This window comes from Lactuca virosa, chromosome 9 (assembly GCF_052849685.1).
Source record: "Lactuca virosa cultivar CGN04683 chromosome 9, Lactuca_virosa_CGN04683_v6, whole genome shotgun sequence".
Taxonomy (NCBI): Eukaryota; Viridiplantae; Streptophyta; class Magnoliopsida; order Asterales; family Asteraceae; genus Lactuca; species Lactuca virosa.
In genome coordinates, this window is record NC_136434.1 from 12,693,779 (window position 1) to 12,711,522 (window position 17,744).

Genomic DNA, 17,744 nt, shown 5'->3' on the forward strand with positions numbered 1-17,744 from the left:
TACCCAGGGTGGTTCGGTTAAACTGAAGGCCCAGCAAGGGATTCAGTCAGACCAAAGGCCCGGCGAGCGGTCCGGATAGGCTGTAGGCCCTGCGAGGCGGTCCAGCCATGCCGAAGGCTCAGGAGCGGTCCAGATAGGCTGTGGGCCCTGCGAGGCGGTCCAGTCAGGCTGGAGGCTCATTATGCATGTTGTTCTGTATTTGTTATATGATATGGTTATATTTGTATGGTGTTGGTATTTTGGGGGAAACTCACTAAGCTTTGTGCTTACGGTTTCAGTTTATTGTGTCAGATGCTTCAGATGTCCCGGCAAGGTGAAGGCGTGATCGTACACATCCTCGTGTTTTGGACTCATGGTCTTTGGGAAACTCTGATATTAAAACCATTTTGGAAATATAATTATAATACTTTATGGTTTTGAAATGTTAAAAAAAAAAAGTTTTAATTTGGCTTGAATTTTATGGGTGTTACATAAGCCCCCAGACGTTTCCGCCGTCTGGTTCGGGGGTGTGACATAAAACCTCCATGGCTTCAATGGACTTTTAAATTAGAAATTTATTTTGAAAGTTTTAATTATTTTAAAAAAATGACCACATTGTAGTTATTGTATGTATGTAACTACCTGGCCATAAAAATGACCACATGATTGTTTATTTTTGCAATGTTGGTAACTCTGAAAACATTAGGTGTTTGAGAATATGGAAGGGCAATGTGGCATGACTTTATGGCCCAATATTATCTTTATGGACTAGGTGAATATCTGTTCGTTGCGCAGAATATAACAATATATTTGAAATCTTTACAAATATATATTTTTTAAATATATCAATGACGTTGTTAGCTCTTATATTAATAAATCTTATAATAAGTTTGTATAAACATTGTTTGCTTTGATTATTATATATATATATATATATATATATATATATTAAAATTGTGAAGAAAAGGAACAGTAAATCTACCATGATTTTTGTCTATTTTGGTCCCTTAAATTACATTCCAGATCCCTGTATTTTTGTTTGTATTGCAATCTTTTAATTTAATGAGTCCCTTATTTATGTATATATGTTAAAAAAACGTCCATTCTATGCTTTGGGTATTTTTTGTCGTTTTTGTTATTGTTTATATTTTTGCTTTATACGTGTTGTCTTAATGTGTTTCCTCTGATTCCACCGCCTTTGTTCTCCAATCGGATGCTTACATAGTTGTTTCCACCGCCTTCTCTCGGTCGAATATCATAACATTTTGTGGGCAAACTCCATTATCTCCCCCAGAAGAAGATTTACATCTATCGCCTGATCATATACCCGGTTCACCAACGGCTACACCAGGGAAGGGGATAATAACGATGAATGAGGTGGGATATCTTGGAGACGGAGCTCTGATGGTGGAACAGGAGGTGGAAGTGATGGCGAAATATGAAGTGGATGACAGATCAATTGGGAGAGAGACGAATACCAATCCACCAGGGTCGACCACAACCGCTGCTGCTACCGCCTCAAGCTGATATCGGTCTTCTCGACCGAACGGCCCGTGAAACACCCACAAAAACATCAATCGCTGCCATACACGATCTCTTCCACATCTGCTTCAACTTCGTCGCTGGCTCACACTTTTCCGTCTCGGTCAACCTTGGCGTTCTTCCTATTTTTTGTTCTAAGGTACGGTTTTCGATTTCTGCTATGGACGAAGTTATTCAATGGAAATTGTAATTTATTACCGACTTGATTCTTCCAATTGATGATGCAGGCCGGAAAAGGTCAACTGAGGCACCGGCGTTGTGATTTGCAAAGCTTCTGAGAGGTGGATATTTTAACGACGACAGAATTGCTGTTGTCGGCGATGAGGTCGACAACATCGTAGATTTTCGGTGCTCCTCCTTGGTTGTTTCTCTTTCTTTCTCTCTTATAACCATGAAATCAAGTTTAACTAAGTTTTCCTAATTTTTTTTAGGATTGCTTCAATCGATTTAGAATAGGTCACAACAGGTGGAGATCAAATACGGGCTATAGAGATCCAAACCTAAATCGGGGAAGACGTTGCATCGACAGAGATGGTGAAACTTTTATCGGCCAAATATTTTCAGGTATGATCGATTTATTATTTACTCTTCACACTGATTTGTTGTTTTCTTTCCCTTTCTTGCTTTTCAGACTTGCTTCTCAATATCCTATTTTAAGGTATGTTTTCACTTACTAACAATATTTTCTTCATAAAAATGGATGATCTGAGGATTATTCTTTTAATTTGGAACTGGAGATAGGTAAATTCAATATATAAAGAAATGTGCCCTGTAGCACATCAACAAACTTCAAATTTGTTTCATAATACTAAGGATATGGATAAAGAAACAATAATTATTGCATTGCACATAAGATAATGTTAATCATCCCCTGAAGGACCGTGAATTTGTTACATAATACTAAGCATATGGATAAACATACCTAATAATTGTTTTAATAGTAATCAGAATAATCAATGTACAATAATTATTACTCAAATACGCTTGGGATTATTACTCTTAACAGTTATTAAAGCTTCACAACATCATGATATACCCTCTACACTTACTATCATTGCTCTTTAGGGGTCAAGGATTCTAATTAGATTATATGTCGACATGCATGTGCATACCTATAAACTTCTTTTGGATTCTACCTGGGAAACATTAATCATCCTGATAAATCACATGAAATTATTGTATTATTCAGGTCATTTTTCTCTGATGATCACAAAAGAACTGTTTGTGTTTTTTGAGCATCTGATAGTATGATGAATACAACTAGGAGTAGTTAAGAGCATAATAAATACATTGTCACCTAAAGTTGGTTGATGCATTTTTCTTTCATATTATATACATATGTTTGAGAATTAATATCTCATTTATTTTGTGACAGCAACAGGTAGATCAGCAATGGGTACAGGAAAATATGAGCTTCAGTTAAGTTGTTGCCTTCTTCCGGAGGGCAAATCGGTAAATTATCAACCCTTATTCTTTTTATCCAAATTCAGAAATGTTTAGGTTAGAGTTTGGAAATGGTATGTTTAGTGGTATAGAGCTCAAGAAAATCATGACTAATGAACAGCTGCACTACAGTCTCCACCGTTGATCCCACCTGAATCGACTGTAACTGTAGCGGTTTCTTTTTGCACTTGGTTGCCCTTCCGTTTCAGGTATATCTCTTTCTTCTCCCTTCTTAAAATTCTCCCTTTTAGGGGTTTTCCCACCAACTATTTGCATATATGTTTATAGTTATCATCAGAAAAGCAGCAAAGTCTACTACCTGTCGATACTGTACTGATGCTAATTTTCCTTTTTGCACTTGGCTAATTAAACTGCATATACTGTACTGATGCTATCAGTCAATTCAACTGATTTTATACAACTGATTATATCAGCCAATTCAAATACAATGCAATTTTTTTTAAATAAAATCGACTGATTTTATCAATAAAAATAACTTTTTTATCATTAATAGTTTGTGACTCGACTGTCAATTTTGTTGAAAGACCAATTTGCCCCTGTACCCAAATATGCCACAGTACAGTAAAATGGGACAGTGTATACATTTTTTTTTGTTCAAATTAATTTGCCCCTGTACCCAAATATGCCACAGTACAGTAAAATGGGACAATGTATGCATTTTTTTTGTTCAAAGTAATTGCAATTATTTTTAAAAGTTGACTGATATTGGCAGTAAAAAAAATGCGTGGAATGAATCTTACAAGTGGAGAATTCAGTTTCGTATGAATTTTTTACGTTGGAGAAATTGATAGCTGCATGGTATGTCGGTCTTAGTCTTAGATAATGATGTGATATAACTTCATTGTGGAAAGTTGAACTGGATGGGAAGATGGATGGGGCTGTTGAGATCTGCTGTATAATCTCTTTCAATTTAGCAATGTACATTTTTTATAGCATACTACAACACTTTGATATCTTTTCTTATTAACACATTGTCCTGTGAAAATTCTATCCAATTATTGGATTGTATTTTCAAAATTTTCTTATTATAACATTTACACTGTTTATAAATGGGCAAATCTCATACAATAGCAACGTACTTTATTGTGGCTAACAACTTAGGCAATGTACTTTACTATGACACAAAAGCAACACCTTCCCCCCCCCCCCCCCCCCGCAACGCGGGGGAAACTTTCTAGTTTATATGATAATGTAGACATCTTTTAAAATTGTATAATTTCAATTGTATCAATGGTCCCTACTTGCGAGTTATTCATGAATATAATTAAATATAATATATTGTTTAATGATATTTATAGATGTTATGATTAATTAACATTAAAAGTTATTTGCTTAAGATTTTAATTTCTATTATTGTAATTATTTAAAATATCAAACATTGTGTTTTTTTAAAGGTAACATTATAATTTTTGTATATAAAATTATTTTTAACTATTCTTATTGTAAATTATTTTAAAATAACGTATTTGAAAACTCTTAATTATTTTAATTTGGTTTCAGAATTTTAACTTTTTTAAAATTTATTTGATGAATATTGTTATTTCTTTGATTGTAACTATTTAAAACAACCAACATTGTTTTTGTTTTTAAAGATAACATAATAATTTTTTATATAATATTAGTTTTAACTATTCTTATTGTAAATTATTTTTAAGCTATTTATTTGAAAATTCTTAATGATTATAAAATATAGTTTCATGGTTTTTTTTTTGTTAATTTAGGATTACAATTTAGGTTTAACACTATAATTTATAACATTTAACTATTTATAAAACAGTCACTCGATTTTTTTTAAGTTTAACTGAAATTTTAATTTAAGTTGATCGTTTACCATTATATTGAAATTAATAATTTAATTATTTTGCATAAAATCATAAATTCTACGAAAGTTGTTATTTTAAAATGACAATTGTTCACATACGACAATATATCTAAACTAATTAGTTAACTATAATATGTTAAAAAGCTAAAGTCGTAATTTTATAAATATAACTAAAATATGATATTTTAATATTGTAGTTTAGTTTATTTATGATAAGAATTTAGTTTTCACATTAATTAACATTATTAACCAATTTATAATAATTATTAGAAAAGAATTGACAAGTCATAAATGTTTCAAATGTATGTGGTGCAAATAAAAATGTCTCTTTTATAAGTATACTAGGCGAATACCCGCGCAACGCAGAAACACCTATATAGTTGAAATCTTTACAAATATATGTTTTTGTAAATATAACAATAACGTTGTTGTTAAATTTGATATAATAATTTGTATACTAAATTGATATAATATATTGATTATTTTGAATTATATGATAATATATACATCTATTATAACTGCATAATCTCAACCGTTTGAATAACGTATACCCGCGAGTTAATCATGAATAATATTAAATACAATATATGGTTTAATGTTATTTATAGTTGTTGTTATTGTTAATTAATTTTTTAAAATTTATTTGTTTAACGTTTTAATTTCTATCATTATAATTATTTAAAACATCAGACATTGTTTTTTGATTTTAAAGGTAACAATGTAATCATTTATATAGAGTTATTTTTAACTATTGTTATTGTAAGTTATTTTAAGCTACTTATTTGAAAACTTTTAACGATTATACAAATATCTTTAGGAAATATTTTAGTTAAACTGATATTATAATTTAGTTTTTGCATTTAGCACTACAATTTATCACTTTTAACTATTCACAAAATATTCATTGGGTTTTTTAAGTGGAACTGAAATTTATATTTAAGTTGACACTGTAATGTTATATTTATATTAACAGTTTAAGTATTTTGTCTAAACTGTTCAAAAGTTGTAGCTTTAAATTGATAATGGTTTACATACAACATCTTAATCTAATAAATTAAGTATAATCTGTTAAAAATTAAAGACATAACTTTATACGTAGAAGTAAATATGTTATTTTAATATTGAAATTTAGTTTATATATGATTACACTTTAGGTTTGATATTTATTTAACCTTATTAACCAACTTATAATCATTATTAGAAAGACACTACAATTTATCACTTTTAACTATTTACAAAATATTATTTGGGTTATTTAAGTTAAACTAAAATTTATAATTAAGTTGATCCTGTAACATTATATTTAAATTTATAATTTAATTATTTTATACAAATTGTTCAAAAGTAATAGCTTCAAAATGATAATGGTTTACACCCAACAATATATTAAAACTAATAAATTAAGTATAATATGTTAAAAGTTAAAAAAACATAACTTTATAAGTAGAAGTAAAGATATTCTTTAAATATTGAAATTTAGTTTGTATATGATTACACTTTATGTTTGATATTTATTTAATCTTATTAACCAACTTATAACAATTATTAGGAAGAAATTGAAAAGTCATGGGAGTTTCAAATGAATATGGTGAAAGGAAAAATGCATGGAAGTTTCAAATGAATGTGGTGAAAGGAAAAATGCTAGCTTTGTAAGATACTAGTCGAATCCACACGCGTTGCGCGTGAATATAATCATTTAATTAAAATAGTAACATTTAACAAATTGTGATTTAATATTTATGCATAAAAAACCAATGAAAATAACAAAACAAACTCTATAGTTAACATATTAGTTTTATCAAAAATACAATGCTATCGTACAAAACTCATGTTATCAAAACGCATTCAAGTATACCAAAACATAAAAATATAACTAACAATTTACGTCAAATACATCAGTGATATATTTAAGTATTCATCGTCCTTCAAGACTTCATTGATATCATGTAAGAGCTTAATATTACCGATTACCAGCATAAAAAGAAATATGAACATTATGATTGGAATCGATTTCATGGTGATATATTATCCAAAAGTGCATCTAATTTCTGTTTCATGGAAACCCGTTAATAGAATATATAAAAAGAAAACGGAGGGTCTATTTCATAAAATCGAAATAGTAAAAGGACACATATAGTAATACTGAATCCATTAGCCCTTACGGAAATATTCCATGAGAATTAGAGAGAGAGAGAGAGAGAGAGAGAGAGAGAGAGAGAGAGAGAGTTAGTTAGTTACTTGTTTTGTTGTACACATATTTCTCTAAAAAGAGAGGGCTCTTGTTCACGTCTTTGGATGATCCATTAAATGGTACAATAATTTGAGGAATGATCTTTTACTATGCCCGTTTTTAATTTAAAATCATTTTGACACTTTTGATTTCATTCGCCAATAATTAGGTTTTTATTTATGCGACTATTTTCTAATTTCAATAATGATGTTCATTTAAAATATAATTTATTTCTTTCTAACGTTATGTAATTTATAAATTGATGTTATTATCATTTAAAATTATTGTTCTTTAGTTTTAAACTACTTATTATTATTAATAAGTTAAATAATAATTTTAAGAAACACTTAATATTACTATTAAAAGGTTAAACATATACTAAATAATAAACTGATAATATAGACAATTTGAATTTCAAAAGAGACTTGCGTGGATAATATGATATATCCATGATTTTTATAATTTGATTTTATTATTTATAATTATTGTTCATTAATTTTAAAACCACTTATTATTATTAATAAATGAAAGAAAACATTTAAAAGACACTTATTATTATAAATAAAATGCTAAACATATACTAAAAATATAAAGTGATAAGATAGACAATTTGCATTTTAAAACAGACTTACATGGACACTATGGCTAATATCGCATATCCATGATTTTTAATTAGTTATTGCTTTGAAGAAACACAAACATAAAAACATATATACAATATTTAATTAAATATTATCTATATCACTTTCCATAACATATGATCGATAACATGAATCTAATCTAATTTACATTAAAGTTTCAACCACAACATACAATGATTGTCTTAAAAGAATACTCGAACTAAGAAAAATATAAAAAAAGAATTAATATATAATAAACTTACAAATTAAAAACTTTAACATATGTAATTAAATATTATCCACATTATGGTATATAGCATATAACCGATAACATCTGTATGATCTAATATATATTAACGATTAAAGCACAACATGCAACACTTGTATTAAAAGAATCCAAAACCAAGAAAAATATAAATATAATTATTATATAACAAACTTACAAATTAAAAGCTATAACATAATAATATATCTCAAAAAGTAGTAAACGTTTAAGCTTGTTTTCTTTATGAAGTTTGTATGTGATTTGTATGCATGTCTACCCAAAAGATTGATCTTTTTATAGTAAATGTTTCATTAAGTACTAATTAAACATAATATAAGTTATGAAACCTTTGAGTGTTAAATCATTATTAAGAAGACTTTTGAGTTGTATTAGTTTAAAGATGGGGGTTTCAAATGAATGTGGTTTGAGCAAAAATGCTTCTATATAGTATTGGGAGTTTCAAATGCATGAGGTTAAAGGAAAAATGCTAGCTTTATAAGATATATAGATAGATATAGATATAGATAGATATAGATAGATATAGATATAGATAGATATAGATATAGATATAGACTAGGCAAATGCCCGCGCGTTGCGCAGAAACACCTATATAGTTGAAATCTTTACAAATATATGTTTTTTTAAATATAATAATAACGTTGTTGTTAAATTTGATATAATAATTCGTATACTAAATTGATATAATATATTGATTATTTCGAATTATATGAGAATATATACATCTATTATAATTGTATAATCTCAACCGTTTGAATGACTTCTACCCGCGAGTTACTCATGAATAAAATTAAATATAACATATGGCTTAGTGTTATTTATAGTTTTTGTTATTATTAATTAATTTTTAGAATTTATTTTCATAACGTTTTAATTTCTATCATTATAATTATTTAAAACATCAGACATTGTTTTTTTATTTTAAAGGTAACAATGTAATCATTTATATAGAGTTATTTTTAACTATTGTTATTGTAAGTTATTTTAAGCTACTTATTTGAAAACTTTTAACGATTATACAAATATCTTTAGGAAATATTTTAGTTAAACTGATATTATAATTTAGTTTTTGCATTTAGCACTACAATTTATCACTTTTAACTATTCACAAAATATTCATTGGATTTTTTAAGTGGAACTGAAATTTATATTTAAGTTGACACTGTAATGTTATATTTATATTAACAGTTTAGGTATTTTTTGTCTAAACTGTTCAAAAGTTGTAGCTTTAAATTGATAATGGTTTACATACAACAACATATTAAATCTAATAATTTAAGTATAAAATGTTAAAAGTTAAAAACATAACTTTATAATTAGAAGTAAATATATTTTTTTTAATATTAAAATTTAGTTTATTTATGATTACACTTTAGATTTTATATTTATTTAACCTTATTAACCAAATTACAATCATTATTAGAAAGACACTACAAATTATCACTTTTAACTATTTACAAAATATTATTTGGATTGTTTATGTTAAACTAAAATTTATATTTAAGTTGGCCTTGTAATGTTATATTTAAATTTATAATTTAAATATTTTATACAAATAATTCAGAAGTTGTAGCTTTATAATGATAATGGTTTACATCCAACAATATATTAAAAATAATAATTAAGTATAATATGTAAAAAGTTAAAAAACATAACTTTATAAGTAGAAGTAAAGATATTCTTTTAATATTGAAATTTAGTTTATATATGATTACACTTTAGGTTTGATATTTATTTAATCTTATTAACCAACTTATAATCATTATTAGAAAAAAATTGAAAACTCATGGGAGTTTCAAATGAATGTGGTGAAAGGAAAAATGCATGAGAGTTTCAAATGAATGTGGTGAAAGAAAAAATGTTTCCTTTATAATATAGTATGATGATATGATATGATGATATGATATAGATATAAATATATAGATATATAGATAGATAGATATAGATTTTTATTTATTGGGGATTTGTATTGGGAAATTGACTTATTAAGGTAATTAACTTTTCGGTTTGTTCACATCTTAGTAACTATTTTTTTGTACACGTCTAGGTAACGAACGTGTTGAAAGTATTCACATATGACCATTATGACTGGCTGTAACAAGTTACATCTGGTTATAATAGTCATATATGAACACTTTAAACAAGTTCATTACCTGGATGTGTACAAAAAAATAAGTTACTCAAATATGAACAAAACGAAAATGTAATTACCCGGATCAGTTGTATTTACAAAATTCATAGTAGAATAATAACATAAAAATAGTGTTCTTACGTTTTCACTTTATTTTTTGTACTCATTTGAACCATCCAGGATATATATATATATATATATATATATATATATATATATATATATATGAGACTAGAGCAATGAAATCGATATAGATAAAAGCTACTTTTATTTTTTGTTTTTTAAATTCCTATAATATATTGACCAAACTTCATTGAAGATAGTGTTCTTCTTCATGTTATTAGTCTTCATCTATGGTACTTTTTGTCTCTATTAAATTTTAACTTTTATATTTAATATCTTAAACAATAAAATTTTATAAAACGACAATGTGTTTTTTTTTCTTTGTCAAATCTAGAGTTTTTTTTAACAAAGTAGTGTATTTTAATAAGAGATTTACTAAAATGTTGTGGTTTTAAAAATATTTATCGTTTATGTTAAATTTTATACTAAATCAAAGTTAGAAGGTAAAACAAAAAAAAATTGATTTATCAGGGTAATTACCTTTTCGTTTTGTTCATATTTGAGTAATATTTTTTTTGTAAACATCTGGATAATGAAATTGATGAAAGTGTTCACATATGACCATTATGACCGAATGTAATTTGCTACAATCGGTCATAATGGTCATATGTGAACACTTCCAAAAAGTTCATTACCTAGATATGTACAAAAAAGTTACCTATATGTAAACAAAACGAAAAGATAATTACTTTGATAAGTTAATTTCCCATTTTGTATTTGTGGTTGTGGAAACTAGATACCGGATAGTCGATTCATTCATATTTTAATCCAAAAAAAGAGTCTGATGCAGGCATTATTTGGAGCAATTTGCTAGACCTTATGGAAAGTTTGGAATGATACAGTTTTCAGAAAAGAAAACTTGTAACTGCTCATCTCGTGGATAATATTCAAATGATGCAACTGGTCATCTGGTGGATAATATTCAAATGATGTTGTTCTATAGGGTAAAAAATAAAGGGCTATTTTTGTGATTTTCTATTTAATGGCATTTGAGTTTTCATCTCCATGTGTAGCTTTTCAATGATGTCTCTAGTAAAAAAAATGGTAAAACAGTCACGTTAACTCGTCTCAAGGTCTGTATGGGAGGTCAATTGAATACCACTAGCATTATTTTGTGTGTGTATGAGTTTGAACCCTAAGGTTGTGTTTAGTTATGAAAAAACAATTTTCATTTTCCGTTTTCCATTTTTAGTTTTCAGTTTTCGTTTTCGTTTTCTTTGGAAAATTTAGAAAATGTGTTTAGTTAAAACTTATTTCTTTTTCATTTTTGGTTTTAGAAAATTAGAAGATGTGTTTAGATGTTTATTTTTCTATCGTTTTTCACTTTTAGAAAACGATAGTCGTGGTAGGGGAGGGGCGGCAACAGCAGTGGTGGTGTGGATGATGGTGGCGATGGTGGTAGTGGTGATGATGGTGATGGAGATGGCATTGGTGGTTGCGATGATGACGATGGTTGTGATAGTGGTGGGTGGTAGGGTGGCAGTGGTGGTGGTGGTGTGGTAATGGTGGTGGTAACGGTGATGGGGTAGTGGGGGTGATGATGGTAGGATGGTGATTGCAGTAATAAAGGTAGTAATGGTAGGTCAATGATTGAGGTAGTGGCAGTGATGTGTGTGTGTTTGTGGGGTTTTGGGTGGGTGAGGCTTGTGAGTGGGTGAGTGTAGTGGGTTGACGATGTTAGGGTAGGGGTAGGTAAATGTGGGTATGGTGAGGGTGGGTGTGTGTTTATATTTTAAATTTTTTTTGAAATTAGAAAAATATGAAAAACAATAACTAGAGGTTTTCTAAAAAATTTTAAGTTCTTTGTAATTTTAAAAAATAGAAAATTTTCATGTTCTGTGAAAAATTTAGAAAAATTGTTAAACTAAACGCGCTTTGAAAATTCTCATTTTTCTTGCAATTTTTTTTTTCCGAAAACAGCTCATTTTTTCATAACTGAACGCACTCTAAACCTGTTGTGTGAAATTCTATTTCCCAACCACTAAATAGCATCATAACAATTGTTAATGTTTCTCTAAGTTTTTGGTTAATAGTTGATGTCCTAACTCCTAAGCTTTGTTGGTGTCATGGATTGAAATTTCTTTGTTGTTAGCATCGACACTTAATGGTTATTGTTAAGAGGTTTTTGGATTTTAGGTCCGAAACAACTATGGTGTGATTGCTTTTTTCTCGATAGTTTTATCAACTGGTTGTTGTCTCATGGGTACAAACTCATTCATATATATATATCAGCTTGCGGTATTAACGTTTTGCTGCAGTTAAAGGTTTTTGATGGTTTATTACTTTAATAATCATGATTTTTGTGCTTCCTCTATTAGCTAGTGTTGCTTCTACACTATATGACGTCGTTTTTTCATTTCCTAATTATAATGTTTTTCTAGAATTTTTTCATTTTTCATTTTTCCTGTTTCTTGTATTTGTATATGGACCAACTATCCGCTATGTTTTAGGTTTTTTAGGGGGTATTTACACTCGCTTATTTTAAGTGTTTGTTGACTTATTCCAGTTTGACATCGATAATATGGAATTTTGAGTGTTTGGATAAAAAAAATTGTCCGTCTATCGATAACACATTAATGGACACGAAAATGTTCGACATACATCATTAACTATGTTATAATGCACCTTAAGGAAACACACACTTTCCTAATTATCATGACCAATATTGTAAATTCATTCATATTGACTTAGAATTTCAAAACTACTGATAACACATTGGTTTTTTTTATTATTACTAAATCTTCTTAAACACAAGATACCTTCTATGTGTATACATTTTATTAAACATTTTTGGGAATTATGAGTTGTGAATTAGATTATTGCCATTATCCATTTTTATTTCAAAGTCTAATTCTCGTATTTACTCACTAGGCTTATAAAAGTCTAACATTACTATATTGACATGTAACCAGATCAAAAGATGAAACACTTATATAGAAGAAGTAGCTTGGATCTTCTTAAAAGACAAGAGTACACTCATATTTCAAAACATTAACCTTTGGAATGTTTAACTAAAATTTTGGGACCTAAATTCCATATTAACTCTTTTTTATCATAATATTGTATATTCTCAATTCACATGAGTTAGTTATCACAATACAAAAAGTGAGAAGGCAAACGGGCAAAAAGTTGCACCGCTAAACCTTTTTGTATGATAAAACCAATTCTTTTGAACACTACGTCTACAGATCTAGGGGATATAACATTTCTATGCATGATCCGTTGTACTCTATTAAGAAGCTCTACCGTGTCCCGTGCGAGGAAACCAAACGTATCAAACGCAAATGGTATGAACACATGTTGATTTTCCAAGCAAGAACTCTCATGTTTTGTAACTTTGCCTGTCATAGCTTTTAAAGCAACATGTCCCACCTTGAAACCCCCAACCCTCAATCCCGCGAGAGAGGATACCCCTGTAAGGTCCACATAAGCGTGTTTTCCACCAACCCATCCAAACACCAAAACATCAGTCGGTATAAGGGTTGACCTTCCTTCTGTCGGGTGAGTCAAGAAATTCACAAGTACATCTTTCTTGGCAGAAACCCTAACACACTTAAATATGTCAAACAAAACATCCTTACCAAATCGTGTCTGTATTTGAACCCCGTGAGTTTTTTACAATGAACCGCGTATGCTCTCCAAAAGAGTCCAAACATGCCTTGTGGCACACCAAACACATCCCGTCAACTGGAAATATTGAGATCGTGAGCCGATATTTACGGATAGTGCAATACTCCACATGAGACATATGTTGGTCAAACCCATCTATATGGATAGCTAGAAGAAAATCTTGAGCATGTGCTGTTCGTAAACTTTCGAAAACTGCTTTCTGGTAAACCTTCATGTCGAAATGCACTTTCATGTCTTCGGCAACTCTTTTTAAAAATGATTAAATATTTCATACAAGGGGTGTTTCATATAAATAGAATTATTGTTTGTATGATTCCTTTACCATGTGCTGTTCGTAAACTTTCGAAAACTGCTTTCTGGTAAACCTTCATGTCGAAATGCACTTTCATGTCTTCGGCAACTCTTTTTAAAAATGATTAAATATTTCATACAAGGGGTGTTTCATATATATATATATATATATATATATATATATATATATATATATATATATATATATATATATATATATATCCATTTTCTAAAGACATTGACTTGTCGCATGTCATTATTTTAGAGCCTCTTAATTGCTTTTTCCGCCTGTTTTTTTTAGAACAATAAAGATCGATAGATTCTATATTTTCAAGATGAATTAAAGACAAGAAATGACAATGATCAAAAAGATGTTGAATGATTATTAGTAATAGAAATTGAATAGTTCTTGAGGCAGAACTACTCTCTACTTGCTTCAAAAGTTGTAACCCTAAAAGTTACGTGCACGCTATATATAGACTAAGACAAACAACGGTTCCGAACATAGATAAGCCCATTTCGGAATCTAATGACATATATTTGACACAACATATTATTAGGCCTAACAATCTCCCATTTTGTGTCAAATCGGAAGAGAGTCTTCACTGTTGTCTTTGCGCTTCAAAAACCTTAGGCATTATTTTTAGAAGGGATGCCCTGACAGCCAGATACCACTGAATCATATCTGACATGAATTTTAAATCCGAAGCAGAATTGGTCTTGATCGCTTTATCCCTTTCCAGAATTTGATTCATAGCACTTCTGGAATAGAAGTGTTTGTCCCTTAAAAAGAACATGTAATTTTTCAGAACTGCACCCTCCTTCTTCTTATACACGATTTTCCAGTATTCCTTGTCGATCAATCCCCCTGGCAAATCTTGGATGTTCTCAGGTTCTTCAAATGGCTTCATTATTGGTCTTTTATTCAAAACTGAGGCGGTCTCAATATCCATCTTCACAATCTCCACGATGTAGCATTTAATCATCCTCTTCAGATGGTTGAAAATAGGCTCGTATTTATTCACATCCTTCGCAATTATGTTGAATAATAAAATCCAATCATATGGATTCATGAAAGGCAAATCAGCCAAAGTAAACTCATAAAGCACATGATTCGAACCCCGATATCATTTGAAGTGAATATTCGGAAAATATTCGGTTTCCACAGGAAGTCCAACCTTCAAACTTACGATCTTCTTTAGACTCCCGGACTCGTACTGACGCTTCCCATGCTTAAGATAAAAATAAAAGAGTTTTCTGTTGATCGTGTTGTTGGAGATTTGAGACTTCTCAATCTTTTGGAAGCATCAGAAAAGAAATGCTCGTGGGGTGAGGGGAAAGTCCAACTGGCATTTGATATCATTACAGGTATCAAATGATGTCTTCTGTTCCAACCAATATAGCTCTGGAAGTTCAATGGCTTCCTTCTGAATTCGCTGAATAGTCCAAGCAGGAAACAGGGACTTTCGACTTTCTAAAATAAAAGCTGAATTTTTAAATTCAGCATCTTCTACATCAAGCTTCTGTCCGAGGGCATTGAGCTTATCAAGCTCTTTATCCCTTTTCTTTCTTACAAGGTTTTTTGATTCAAACAAATCTTCTTCTTCATCGTCTTCATCAATTTCTTTTCCCTTATCTTTCCTTGATCCAGAAGCTACATTAACCTTCTGATCAATATCTTCTTTCACATTAACCTCCTATTCTCCCCTTTGTTTCGAAGGAGCATCGCTTCCCGAAACACCAAGGATTTGATTCAGTAAAGCAAACATTGGCGTAAGTTTTTCAGACAAAGCAAGGCAAACTGTATCATTAAATGGATGAGATCTAGTCTCAACGATTCTCAATAGTCGTTGATGAATTTCGGAATTGCGAGCCTTGACAGAGAACTTCTCCTCTTGTAGGCTAGCGACCTCAGAATTAACATTCTTCAATTTTTCATTCAAAACGTTTGTCTTCTGAGTTTGCTCCGCTAAGGCATCCATTATTTTATTTTCTACTGCCAAGTCAACCTTTAATTTATCAAGCTGGGTGGTGATGGTTGAGTTCAAATCGACATTGTCAAGCTTGATATCAGCACGGATTTTTGAAAGAGCATCTTTCTTAGCTTTCAATGAAGAAGTAAAACCTTCAATAACCTTATTCATAACTGTTGTGCTATTGTCCGAAGAGGTGTGAAAATCTGCCATGAATTCTTTGACTTCGGTTTGTAAGAGTAGAACCTTTTCCATAGATTTGGTTATTTTCTTGTTTGAGGCTTAGGCAGCGTTAGTGGATTCTTCAATGACCTTGGAATTTGCAGATGTGAGCATCTCCATAGTTTCTCGATGAGCAGTCATAAGATTTTCCCACTTAGAAGACGAGAGATCTTGAGAGTGATCTAAGATTGAGTCAAGCTTTTCTGTTAGCTGCTTGAACTGTCCCTTTGTCATAGGAGCTTCGTCTTCATCACTGTTGATGTTAAGATTAAAGGGCTGAAAAACAAAGTCCTCGATGGGTTCTTGGTCATCTCCGAACAACATATCTTCATTCTCATTGAAAGAAGAAGCAATTGATGTGCCTGGTTCGGAAGTCACACCGATATTGACATTTTCCCCCATATCAGATATGTTGACAGGGATGCCTGAAGTTTGTATCTCCTCTGAAACGGATTTGATTACAGGAGCTTCCAATGGAGTTTAGATTGATGAAGTAGTAGGATTAGTTGAATCAGTAAAGATAGGTGAGGATAGAGGGATAGAAATCTAAGGAAGAGATATTCCAACTGAACTCATTAGTGGTAGAGGAACAATGGATGATATTGGAATTATGGATATAGTTGGTGAAGATGTCATTGGTAAAGTTGGTGGAATAACAGGTGGTGATGGTGGAGTGGTAGTGAGGTTCAAAAATGGTTCTTTTAGAATGTTGCCAAAATATCAGAAGTTGGAACAAACGAAGTCGGTGGAAAAGATACCTTCAGAATATTGTCAGTAGGAGCGGGCTCTGAAGTTGCAGCTGTATCTTCCTCCTCATTTAGGAGTGTGTCATCCTCTTGAACTTCAGTAACAGTTCCTTCTTTTGATTCCTCTTGTAAAACCGGAGATGGAGATCTCGGTTTCTTTACTGGCTTCTTTGTTTTCTTCGAAACACTGACACTTTCAGAAGGAGCAGCCTTAGCCTTCCTTTTACCACGACGCTTTGGTTTGTTGCATTCATCAATCAACTTCCTCAGTTCAGTAGGCATTGTTCGAACACCATAAGAAGGTAACTTCTGATACTCCCTCACAATGGCGTTGTCAAGTGGAATCGTTTCCAACATTTCGATCGGAAGTGAACCAACAAAATCAAAGTTTCTGGGATCCGACATCAGAAATGTAGACGTTTGGAGTGTCGAAATCTCTGCCAATACAAAATCTTTCATTAGAGGGACATTAAAATGACCAAGATCCCGATTGACCACTATCGACCAGAATCGGGCACACGGGATTTCTGTGTGTCGAGAAAAGGAAATGGTGCTCTGAGTCAGTTGAGTCCAAATATCTACCCCATAGTCAAGGTTGATACCATGGTATAAGCCATAGATTAGAGTGTAGAACATCTTGCTTGCACTGTCAGACCCATAAACTATCTCTGACAAGCTCTTGAACAGT